The sequence below is a fragment of the Coenobita brevimanus genome, chromosome 26 (assembly GCF_032717465.1).
Source record: "Coenobita brevimanus isolate Jiangsu-jjx chromosome 26, ASM3271746v2, whole genome shotgun sequence".
Lineage (NCBI taxonomy): Eukaryota > Metazoa > Arthropoda > Malacostraca > Decapoda > Coenobitidae > Coenobita > Coenobita brevimanus.
The window spans coordinates 43,996,952-44,010,194 of NC_136979.1; the positions used below are offsets into that span (position 1 = coordinate 43,996,952).

Here is a 13,243-nt window from a genome sequence, read left to right on the forward strand (position 1 = left end):
AGACAAATATTTGCATGCGTTGAAACTATGGTCATTTCTTTTCTTTTAACATCAGGGAAAGATATCACTTGAAGCTGGACCAGGAAACTATATGTTTCTGTAAAATTAACATGTATAATTCACCCTTAGCTGATATTTGAATTGGAAAATGACTGTGTATCAGAGAAGTATTTACTTGTAAAATTCATCATTATCATTATATATGAGTGTGTTTCCCAGATGACCGGCTGAAGAGTGTGATTGTAAATGTGTACAGGGAGAAGGATGATTCCCTGGAAAGAGGAAATTATAGAGTTATAAAACTTTTGTACCAGATAATGAAGGTAATGGAGAGAGTCCTGGAAGATATGATTAGGGAAAAAGTGAATAATGATTAGATGCATCCATATAAAGGGACCACTGATGTCATATTCATTTTCTGACAGCTTCAGGAAAAATATATAGGAAAGAAAAAGGAACTGTACAAGTACTGTGTTAATTTGGAGAAGGCCTTTGGCAGTGTCCCCAGGAAAGTGGCAAAATGGGCAATGAAAGAGCTTGGGATGAGGAGTGGTTGGTTAGAGTGGTTATGACTATGTATGTGGGCACTCGCACTCAGGTGAGAGTGAGTGGAGATTGAGTGATGGGTTTTCCATGAATGTTGGCATCTTGGTGATTAAACCCCTCTCTTGTGACTTCAGAAATGGACTCCCAGAAATGGGCTTCCATGGGAGATGTATACTGATGACTTGGTGTTGATTGCAGATAATGAAAGGGAGGCGGAGGAAAGATTTAGGAAGTGTAGAGACGGCATGGGGCACAAGGGTTTGAGAGTGAATGTGGATAAAACAAAAATGATGATATCTAGCACTGGTGGCTGTACTATCAAAGCAGGAGGAGAGTGGCCATGTGTGATTTGCCACAGGGGTGTGGAAAGTAACTCCATCTTATACAGTATTTATGATCTGTGGGTGCATAAGAGATGTGGTGGTGCTGGAGGTAGACTGTGAAATAATGCTGATTTCATGTGTGTGGTGTGTCATCGAGAGCATGTACAAATGATCAGATATGAAAGGATTTATCTTGCTGGTGAGAGTCTCCAGTGTGTGGAAGAGTTTTGTTATCTGGGGGATGTGATATGTGCTGGAGGTGGGGCTGGAGCTATGGCTACGGTATGGAGTGGCTTGAGGAAGTTAAGGGAGCCGTTATCTCTCCTGACATTAAGACGGTTCTTCCTTCGTGCTAAGTATTCTTTGTATGCAGCATATGTTAGGAGTGCAATGCTCTGTGGCGATGAGACCTGGGCAGTAAAGGAAGAGGATATTTGTAGGCTCAAATGCACAGAAATGATAATGGTAAGATGGATGTGTAATGTGTCTTTGAATGCAAGGTCTGGGAGGGCTAGGATTATGATTGAAGAGTTTAGAGGGGGGATGGGACTGGAGTGTTTTGGCATTGTGATGATGAGAAGTAGATTGAGATGGTTAGGGCATGTGAAGAGGGTGGAGAATGACCGTTGGGAGTGGAAAGTGAGAAGTGTGAATGTCGGGGGTAGGGTTGTAAGAGGCAGACCTAAAAAGACCTGGGACAAAGTCATAGAGTGTGAACTCAAGGATAAGGGACTGAATAGGGAGGCTCTCAGAGATCAACCAGCATGGGATGCCGCCAGTAGGTGACCAAGGCTAATGCGTGCCATCATGTTGGAGGCTTTACCAATTAAATGAAGTGAAAGAAAATGAGTAAGTCATGATTAGAAACCCTGTTCTATAACAGTGACATTTTGTATAATTTTATTGAGTTTAGTACAGTAGTGACTGTGCATGGATTACAAACTGTCTCCATTGACACTTTCAGCAAAATAGATACAGTGATCCCATGGTTATTGCACATAATTGTTACTGCGCTTAGTGCGTGATAACGAAATTGCACAATAACAAAATCACGGAACCTATGGTATTTATCCAAATTGGTACCAGGACCCCATCTATCCATCATCCACTCACTCAGTGTAGGGATGCCTTATGTTCTCAACACTGAGTGACAAGCCAAATGGTTTCCTGTACCTAGGCAACCGTTTACTACTCTGGGTGGTAACCATATAACTGGGATTTTTGGCCAGGTTAAGTGCCTCCCAGATTCCACTGTCTAAAATCACTTAATCATGGCAAATGTTTTGGAGAGCCTCGGGGGGCCCCAATACATGCCCAGGGCCCGAACCAAATGGGCAGATTCACATGTCCATGTGGAATGTGAGAGGTGTGAATGAGGAGAGCAAGAGGGTGGAAGTGGTGAATGTGTTCAAGAGTGCGAGATATGCCGTGTTGGCATTGTGTGAAACAAAGGTGAAAGGGTGTGAAGTGGAGGGGTGGGTGGGTGTGAAATGTGTAAGATCAGGCATGAATGGGCTAGGAAGATGCAAGGAAGGAGTTGCTTTGTTGATGAATGAGGTGTGGCAGAGTGGAATGAGAGATTATGAATGTGTCAGCTCTAGGTGCATGTATATAAAGCTCAAGTTTGAGAAGGTGAAAATGGTAGTGATTGTAGCGTATGCACCGTGTGATGACAGGAGTGAGAGAGAGAAAGACAGGTTTTGGGATGAGCTTGATGAAGCATTGAGAGAAATGCCCAGGAGCTATGAAGTGATCGTCGTGGGCGATATGAATGGAAGAGTAGGCACTTTTCCTGAGGGTGACATAATGAGTTGTAATGGAATACGAGGAGAAAATGATAATGGGAAGCGACTGAAGGATATGTGTCAGGAAAGGAGGTTGTGCATTTGTAACTCATATTTCAAACATAAAGATGCACATAAATATACAGTAGTCCCCCATTTATCTGGATGCTTAGTATCCGGATGTGATCATTAACCGGATGCTGGACCTTGGCTCTGTTAAACCATTATCCAAATTAACTTGCCATTATCCGGATGTATAAGTCCCTGAGACCTTCGGCAAGCCAGCTGACATGTTCAAACATTCGGTATTGTGGCTGCTGGGCTCGAGCCATGAGCGGGAAGTAGTCTGTAACCCACAACCAGAGCTAAAATGTCCGTCCGCCCCTGTACTGAATGGTCAAAGTCACGCACTCATCCTATTACTCCCAACGAACCTCCAGCACCTGAGTAATACAACTAATGCGCAAGCAGCATCAAAACATCCTTATGCATTCCCCACCAAATGTGCAGTATCACACGGCCACGGGGGATAAGTCTTTCCCAACCGCCACCTCCGTCAAACACAGACCACAAACCACAAGTACGTGTTCGGCGACGGCAGCCGTCCGCCTTTCTACCGAAGGTCAAATGTCCCCCGGTCATCGTGAGTTGTGTTTCCGCATGGCCACACAGCGTCTAACAGACGCAAGCCACGAGTAAATGTATGGTAAAAGCGCCTGTCCATCTGTTGACAACAGAAGGAGGAGAATCCTGCCCACAGCCTCGCTTCTTCCTCCCTTCCGTCCCTCCTCCATACCCTTTCACGTCCCCCCCCCCCCCCAGTTCCTACCCACTTCTGTACTGGTAACACTGACTCGTGAGTTTTCAAAGTTTTTTGTGATTCATTTGACTTACTGGCCATATCGAAATTTTGAAGTGATCACGAGAAAGCTCATGATATTTTGCATCTAAACATATTCTTAACTTTTGGAAGATGTTGGCAAAATTTTGCAGTAGTATGGTGGGAAGTTGTATGAAGGTAAGTTTTACTCCTGAACACATTATTCTTGCTATACAGTAGAAGCTTGATATAACGGAATAATAGAGCCAACCCGTTCCATTATATCACACTTTCCGCTTTATCGAGCTTCCATTAGAAAACCATAGATAGAATGGAATTTTCCGGTAAATTGCGATTTTTCCGATATCATTTCCCGTCCCTCATGACCTGAAGCCTACACAAAGATGCTACACACAGATGCTGCCTATGCTGGTCACAACCCATAATGGTACACACAGCAGTCAGAACCCACAATAATAATAATTATAAATAAAACAGTAAAACCCTCACCTCCAAGTGTGGGGGTTATGCACTTGTTTGCGGGATTATGCCTGACACAGGTAGCCATACAGCACCCTCAGACTTGTGTCAGGTGTGATGGTTGGCTGTTCACAGTCTGAATCCCCCTTCATCAGCACTAGGGGAGGCACTTGGGTGATGATGGGGCTGGTACCACTGTTGCTGGTACAACTTAAATGCAACCTCCTCAAGTTTTTCATATTTAGGCATCTTTTAGAGACCACTTTTCCAGAAATGAAGATTTTTTTTTTTTTGATGAACTAGCACTCACATGTGGCACCACTTTCAATTTCTTAATTTCTTCCTTATGCTTTTGGATTTTGTACACTTAGGTTTTCTTGACCCCATACTTGGAGTCTCTATTTTCCCGATTATTTCCAATTTCTGAGCCAGAGAAAGCCTGACCTTTTCTATTTTCTCCTGCAGTTTAGGCATGGCGAACAATTGCTTTGGTTATTTTTACAAGAAAATGCACAAAAAAGTTTGTAATGGCAAGGTAATGACGCACACATGGGAAGAAGACATGAATGGTATGGAGGTTGCTGGTAGACTGAGGCTGGGTGAACAGCCTGGGACAAAGCAGCTTGTTTCCGTCAGTGACACCGCACGCCACGTGATTGACTGGAAAAGTTCCGGTAAATTGCGAGTACCTAAGGGAAAAAAATAGTTCCACTTTTTCAGGTTATCTATCTCTATCTATCTATAGCCCGACGCCTTAATCCCGCAAAGGGTGGCCACAGACAAAATGCTTCCAAGTTGCTCTGTCACCCACCATTTGACTGCCCTCCCCCCAACTTACTCCCCCCTCCCTCATATACCTCTCAACTCCATCCCTCCATCTCATCCTCGGCCTTCCCCTCCCTCTCCCTCCCACCGCTTCACCTATATACACCTTCTTAGTCAGTCTTTCATTCTCCATTCTTTCCACGTGTCCAGACCACCTCAGTGTATTTCTCCTAATTTTTTCAACCTCGTCTTCATCCACTCCACAACGTTCCTTCACTTCATTCGTCAACCTGTCCCTCCATGTCGCTCCACATGCTCCTCACAAGTAACTCATTTCCACTGCTGTCTTTCTTGACTTGTTCCTCTCTAGCAAAGTCCATGCCTCGCTTCCATACGTCAGGGTAGGGATCACAATATTATCATACAGTGACTTCTTAACTTCCATACTCACCTCGCTATTTCTCATCACTGCTTTCAGTGAACCAACAACCTTTCTTCCCTGCTGTACCCTTTCAAGCACTTCATCCCCAAAAGTTCCATCCTTACTCATCACACTACCCAAGTACTTGAATGCACTTACATTCTCTATATCCTCACCATCTAACCGCACTGTGCATTCTGTGACTTCATTCCTCTCAAACACCATAACTTTACTCTTGTTTACATTAACTTTCAGATTCCTCTTCCTACACACTGTCTCAAATTCATTCACCAAACCTTGCAACCCCCATTCATCTTTACTCAACAATACTGTATCATCAGCAAACAGCAGCACCGGAATCTTCCACATCTCACCCTCATTCATTAAAGCCACCCTTACATCCACTGCCCTACCTTGCACCTTCTTTACAACCCCATCCATGTATATATTAACCAGTCATAGAGACATCACACATCCCTGTTTCAGTCCCACATTTAGATAAAAGAACTCACTCAGCTCTCCATCCACTCGCACCATAGCCCTCGCTTCTTCATACATACTCTTCACAGCACTCAGCAACTCCATCCATCCATCCATCCATCCATCATCCAATCCTATGTTGCCCCATGAGGAGCATAGGAGCCCGGGGCTAGGCAGTTGGTCCTGACATTTAAGCTGAGAGTGACCAACCTCACTCATCCCTGAGTGGCATTATGTGAGCAGTAAACCCCAACCATCCCTTGGATATAAACCTTCACTGGCTCAATCCGATTGGAGCACAATAATTACCCACTAAACCACCAGGCGCCAAAATATGGTTTTATGGTTATCACCCAGCGTAGTAAATGGTTTCCTCGTGTACAGGAAACCATTTGGCTTGTCACTTAGTGTAGAGTCACCCATAGGCAGAAGGAAGGGGAAAGAATGAAGGAATGAAAGACAGAAGAGGGAGTGTAAAGTCACCCGTAGGCAGAAGGACGAGGAAAAAATGAAGGAAAGATAGAATATATTCGTAATACCTTCCACATACCTTGCCATTTCTGTGATAAGCTTTCTCCAAGTCCGTGATGGCAACATGCACTTTCATTCCCTTCTCTAGATACTTCTCCACTAAACATCTTAGAACAAATATCTGATATACACTCATTTTTCCCTTCCTAAATCCATCCTGATCTTCTCCAACTAGCTCCTCTAATATGCCTAACCCTATCAATGAGTATTCTACCATATATTTTTTCAGTCACACTAAGAAGGCAAATATCCCCTATGGTTACCACATACTTCTCTCTCCCCTTTTCCTTTGTATAAAGGAACAATTATACCTGATTTCCAATCCTCTGGAACCCTTCCCTCTTCCCAAGCCAATCTACACAACTTCCATATCCACCCACAACAATCTCACCCCCATCCTCCAGCATTTCACCACACACTCCATCAATTCCTGGGGCCTTTCCCATCTTGTGCTTCTTCATTGCTTCCACTACTTCTGCGCTTCTGATCATTTCCTCCCTCCTCTCATCTCTTCTTCTCCCAGCCATTCTCCGACCACTTATACTCACACTGCTCTCACTTTCTACGTTCAACAAATCCTCAAAGTGCTCCTTTCATCTCCTCAATTTCTCTGTCTTCTCCACCAACAATCTATTATTCCCATCTTTCACACCCGTACTATTTTCCTTTCACACTGTCTTACTTTCTTTACCTCCTTCCAAAACAGTTTCTTACTCTCCCTCCGTTTTACACTCAGATTCCTCCCAAACTCTTCATCCACTTCTTCTTTTTCAAGCTTCCACTAAATCCTGCATCCATTAAATCAAGCTTCTGCTGTATTTATGTACTTTTACTTGTCAGTTTTATGTGTTTTTATTAGCTTCTAGTATAAACACCAGCAAAGTTGATGGTATACCATGTATACCAATACAATAAAACCTCTACAACTCGGCATAATACATATGAAAGCCTTGCCGAGTTAGCCTATTTGCCGAGTTGTAGGGATGAAGTTTAAGTTCCCCCACAGCACACACAAAAAAAAGGAAAAAAGAAAAAAAAAAAAATTGAAAGTTTTTACAATAAATAGTAAAAGCTGCCTTACCATGATTCCATGCAGTTGTAGGGTTTATTCCAGGCATGGAGGAGAACTTTGGTAGTTTTTGGAGGTGTTAGGGGGGCTCAAGATCACTTTTGGGCACACCTTTACTGTACTGTACTTGACACTGTACACTATGTAAAGCACAGTTAACACTATTAAGGCCATTACTGTAATGTATTTATTACTTGTACTATACTGGGGAACTAAACACTAAACACTTAAACATTACTGTACAACTTGGCATTTTACCAAGTTGGGGGGATTTTTGCCGACTGTCTTCCTCTCACGTGCGCATTTTGGGGAATTTTTGAATTTTGATTTTTTAAATGAATATTTTGGAGCCCTTCTGAGTTGTAGAGGTTTCTGACTTGAAGGATGACGAATTGTGGAGGTTTTACTGTATAACCAGTTTCCGGTGGCATATTTGGCCGTGGAATTTTTTTTGAGCCCCGGGAGCAATCACTCGTCACAGACAACAGATTTTCAAACCATCGTCAGTTTTTTTGTGGATTTTTGTTGTTTATGCAAGCTTTCTTGATGTTTAACATTAATATGGATAATCGTATGTATGTTTTGATGTCTAAATATGGCAGATTGACCTGGTAACAGTGCCCAGATTAGGAGGGATACTGTACATACAGTGGTGTGTACAAAGTAGGTAGGGTGTTTTTTGGTTTTCCTTTTTTTTTTTTTCATGGTTTTCTTGGTGTTTAGCATTACTTTGGATATTCGTATGTGTGTTTTGATGTCAAAATATGGCAGATTGACCTGAAAACAGTGCCAAAATTACAAGGGGTATTGTACGTACAGTCGTGTTTAAATCGGGTATTTTTTGGCTTTCATTTTTTCTTTTTTGTGGTTTTCTTGGTGTTTAGCATTACTTTGGATATTCTAATGTGTGTTTTGATGTCTAAATATGGCAGATTGACCTGAAAAGAGTGCCAGAATTAGGAGGGGTACTGTAAATACAGTGGTGTATAGGTAGGGTGTTTTTTTGGTTTTCATTTTTTTTTTTCATGGTTTTCTTGGTGTTTAGCATTACTTTGGATATTTCTATATGTGTTTTGATGTCTAAGTATGGCAGAATGACCTGAAAACAGTGCCAAAATTAGGAGGGGTACTGTACATACAGTGGTGTATAGGTAGGGTGTTTTTTTGGTTTTCATTTTTTTTTTTTCATTTTTTTTTTTTTTTTAAATGGTTTTCTTGGTGTTGAAAATTATTTTGGATAATCCTACGTGTGTTTTGATGTCAAACTATGGCAAAATGACTGGAAAACACAGCCAAAATAAGGAGGGGTACTGTAAATACAGTTGTGTTTAGGTAGGGTGTTTTTTGGTTATCATTGGTTTTTCTGCATGGTTTCCTTGGTGTTTAGCAGTACTTTGGATATTCCTATGTGTATTTTGATGTTCAAATATGCCTGAATGACCAGAAAACACTGCCAAATTAAGAATGGGTACCGTACTGTACAGATAGGTTAGACATAGGTTGGAGATGGGTATAGGTAGGGTCTGGATGTGGTAGGGAAATAGTGTTCATTATCTGGATGTTGCCACAACCTGGACATGCCTTTGGCTCTGTCATGTCCGGATAAATGAGAGATTACTGTACATAGTATACAGTAGAGGGAATGGGGTCGTGTTGAAAGGAGCCTGATTAATTTTGCGCTTGTAGAAAGATCGATGCTGGGAATGGTTGCTGATACGAGGGCTGTGAGAGGGTGATGTGGAGGTCTGTCAGATCATATGATTGTGGTATGCAAGATCAAGCTGAGAGGAGTGAGGTGGACCAGGAGAGAGAGAAGCAGTCAGGGAGAAAGAGAATGGTTGCTGATATGAGGGCTGTGAGAGGATGATTTGGAGGTCTGTCAGATTGTATGATTGTGGTATGCAAGATCAAGCTGAGAGGAGTGAGGTGGACCGGGAGAGAGAGAAGCAGTCAGAGAGAATGACTGATAGTCGAGAAGCTGAGGATCAAAGAAATGGCAGATGAATACAGGACTAAAGTAGGGGAGGAGTTAGAATCAGTGAAATGGAATGAAATGGATCTGGAAAGCCTGTGGAATGCAAATAGGGATTGCTTAGTTAGGAATGCCAAAGCATTGTGTGGTGTGGCAAGAGTAACAACAAAGAAGAAAGGTACGGCATGGTGGGATGAAGAGGTTAAGAGAGCAGTTGAGAAAAAGAGGAAGAAGTGGGTAGAGTGGTTACAGGATGGGGTTTCAGTTAAAATAAGAACTGAATATATTGAGGGCAAGAAACACACAAAGGGACTACTAAAGAGGAAAAGAGGGAGGTTAATGATTATCTAGGAAGAAAAATTGATGAAAATTTCTCTGAAAATAAGTTAGGAATTTATTCTGGAAAGAGGTGCGTAAACGTAGAAGTAACGATGGAAAGAAATGTGAAAGTTCTGGATGTAAGTGGTAGATTATTGACCCATGGGGGTGAAGTAAGGACCAGATGGAAAGAATATTTTGAAAGCCTGATGAATGGGAATATAGAGAGCATAGCAGCTGTAAACATAATTGGTTTTGGGGGTGTACAGAGAAGGAATGCAGTGACCGGGAACTTGACACTGGCACAGGTGAAGAAAGCTGTGAGACGGCTGAAAAATGGGAAAGCAGCTGGGGTTGATGAGGTGTATGCAGAGATGATTAATTGTAGTGGAGAAAGCAGAATGAAGTGCTTGTTGGAGATATGTAAGAAGGCATAGATGAGTGAAACTGTGCCAGCAGAGTGGAGAAAGGCTGTGATTGTACATGTGTACAAAAATAAAGGTGAGCGAAGTGAGTGCAAGAATTATTGTGACATAAGTTTATTGAGTGTGGTAAGGAAAGTATATGGAAGAATTATTATAGAGAAAGTAAGAGAGATATCAGAAGTCCTGGTAAATGATGAACAGGTTGGCTTTAGGAGTGGCAAAGGATATGTGGATCAAATACTTGCAGTAAGACAGATAGTGGAGAAGGCTTGTGAGAAAGACCATAAGTTTATGGCATTTATGGATCTGGAAAAAGCATACAACAAAGTAGACAGAGAAGGATTGTGGAAGGTTTTGTACATGTATAGTGTAGATGGTAAGGTGCCAGGTGCTACCAACAGATTTTATGATGGTAGTGAAGCATGTGTAAGGGTAAGTGGGCATCTAAGTGAATGGTTCACAGTCAGTGTGGGTGTACAGCAAGGTTGTGTGATGACCCCATGGTTGTGCAGTATCTACATGGATGGGGTGTTAGGAGAAGTAAAAACATGAGTACTGGAGAGGGGGATGGCATTGGTAATGAATGGTGATGAATGAAATATCTCAGATTTGTTGTATGCTGATGATGGTGTTCTACATGCATATACCTAACAAGAACTTGGTAGACTAGTGCAGAGTTTTGCTGATGTCTGTGAGTGTCATGCCTAGAGAGTATATGTAAAAAAGAGTGAAGTGATGGGTATTGAAAGAGAAGGTGACTCCCAGTGCAATTCTACAGTGAATGGAGAGAGACTGGAATTGGTGAGAGCATTCAAATACCTAGGTACCGTGATAGAAAAGAGAGGAGAATGTGCAAAAGAAATGGAAAGTAGAGTGACACAAGGAAGGAAGTAGCTGGTGCAATGAAGGCCTTAATAAGAAACAAAGGCTCGAGTGTTGCAGCTGTACGAGGCTTACATGAAGGAGTGTTAGTTCCACTTTAACATGTGGATGTGAGACCATGGTGTGGCATGAAAATGATGGGTCAAGAGGGAGAGCAGTGGAGATGGGACTGGTGAGAAATGTATTTGGCATACAGAGAGTGGATAGGATACAAAATAATGTGATTTGTGAAAGATGTGGCGTGAGGAAGTCTGTGGACACCAGAATTGAAGAGAGTGTACTGAGATGGTATGGTCATGTTGAGAGAATGGATAAAAATAGAGTGGTGAAAAGGGTATATCTGAGCGAGTTTGAACAAGGGAGGAGGCTAGTTTGGCCAAGGAGAAGGTGGAGGGATATGGTGGAATAGTGTGTGGGGAAGAGGGGTTTGGAAGTCGGTGATGCTAAGAGACTGACAAGAGATCGAGCTGGCTGGATGAATATTGTGAGAAGAAGCGCATGGTCAGGGATTTGACACCCCTTTTTAACGTGACAGCATCCGGATTGACTCTATCAGATATGTGCGTATGAAGCTACAGAATGTGGTGAATGTTTTTGGTATATTTGATAGAGCCAGGATTCCGGGGGCTTGAATGGTGAGTGAATGGAAACATGGCCCATAGGACTGGGCAGATTTGGGCTGTCTGGACATTGCACCTCCTAACCCAGCTCTAGTGTGGGAAAGGAGGTCCGGATGATGATGATGATGGTACCAGGCACTCCACTTGTAAACCCAAATTTTCTCGTTGACAGCAATTTAGATTCACTAAATGCATACTAGGTCTGTCTAAAAGAAACCAAACTTTTTAAACAGCAGTCTAACTAACCAGCATAGGATGATCGTGACAGGAGGGCTGTGTATCCGGGACTTTGATCTTTTATCTAGCACTAACCGCATCACGCCAGTCACTTAGTCATTGAAGTAAACGAGCTTGAGTGAATGTTTGCTCAGCGCACATGGTGATTTTTCCAAACTGAACAATGAAAGACCTTATAAAGAAGTGTTTTTTTTTTTTTTTTTTTTTTTTGTAAAATTGTCCTTCTGATTGGGAAAAACTCGTACAGGCTTGTCAAATGTTGCAACAGGTGTATGGGGAGAATTATTTGAGCCATTTGCAGTGTCACAATTGGTTCCAGTGGTTCAAATCGAGAAGAATATTCACCGAAGACGATCCCAAATCTGGACGGCCTTCCACGTCAAGAGACAACATTGATGTTGAGAAAGTGCATGCTGTGATCCGTGTAAATCATTGCCTGACTATCCGTGAAGTTTCCAAAGAAGTAGGCATCCATAAAAGTTTGTGCCACGCAATTTTAACTGAAAACCTGAAGATGCATCATGTTGCCACAAAATTTGTGCTGCATCTGCTGACAGATGACCAAAAAGAGAACCATGTCAGTCATCCAGGAGCTATTTGATTATTTGAATGCTGATGAAAACTTTATGAAAAATGTCATAACAGGTGATGAAACATGGGTGTATGGCTTCAGTGTCGAAACAGAAAGGCAGCCATTGCAGTTGGTTGGAACATTGTCACCACAACCAAGAAGAAAAATAAAAAGAAAGATACTCAATTATGAAGGTGATGTTGATTGTTTTTTTATTAGAAGGGTGTCGTTCATCATGGAGTTTGTTCCATGTGGTCAGACAGTCAATAAAGAGATTTACTTGGATGTACGGAAGCGTTTGAGGGAGCCAGTGCAAAGGAAGAGGCCTGAGGTGTGGACAAACAGACCCTGGATGCTGCACCATGACAATGCACCCGCTCACATGTCACTCTTTATCTGTGACTTTTTGGTGAAGCATGAGATGACTGTCATCCCCCAGCCATCCTACTTTCCAGATTTGGCCCTTGTGGCCTTTTTTTTTTCCTCTAAAGTTGAAATCCACCCTGAAAGATTGCAGGTTTAAGACAATGGAAGAAATAGAAGAAAATTTGCCATGTGCACTAAACACATGTTCACTCGAGTGCATGTACCTAAATGTCTAAATACTGTGGCATGACGCAGCTAGTGTTAGACTAAAGCTCCAAGTCACTGCTAAACAGCCCTCCCATTGCAACCACACTATGCTGGCTAATTGGTGCAGTGCTTAAAAAAAGTTTGGTTTGTTTTTGTACAGACCTCGTACCTACTGTAATGGTAAGTATCAAAAACACACGTTGGTATCGGTAGGTTAATACAATATGATGGAAAAGGCCCAATAAGGAAGAAAGATGTACCATACAGAGACCTGAGGTGGGCTTGAGGTAAGGTTTTCTGAGGTTGGTGGGTGGAGAGGTAGTGGTTTCCACGACCTGGGAGTAGGTCATCTTCGAATCCCTGAAAGCCATTAGAAACAACAATTTTTACATCATCATTGTTGGCAGAAACTAGCTCAGGAGTGTG

General features: G+C 42.3%; 1 protein-coding gene across 1 annotated transcript in view; it reads left to right on the forward strand.

Moving 5' to 3' along the window:
• rdgB (retinal degeneration B) overlaps positions 1–13,243 on the forward strand; it is a 303,195-nt gene that overhangs the window by 124,621 nt on the left and 165,331 nt on the right. The gene's annotated exons all lie outside the window — the stretch shown is intronic.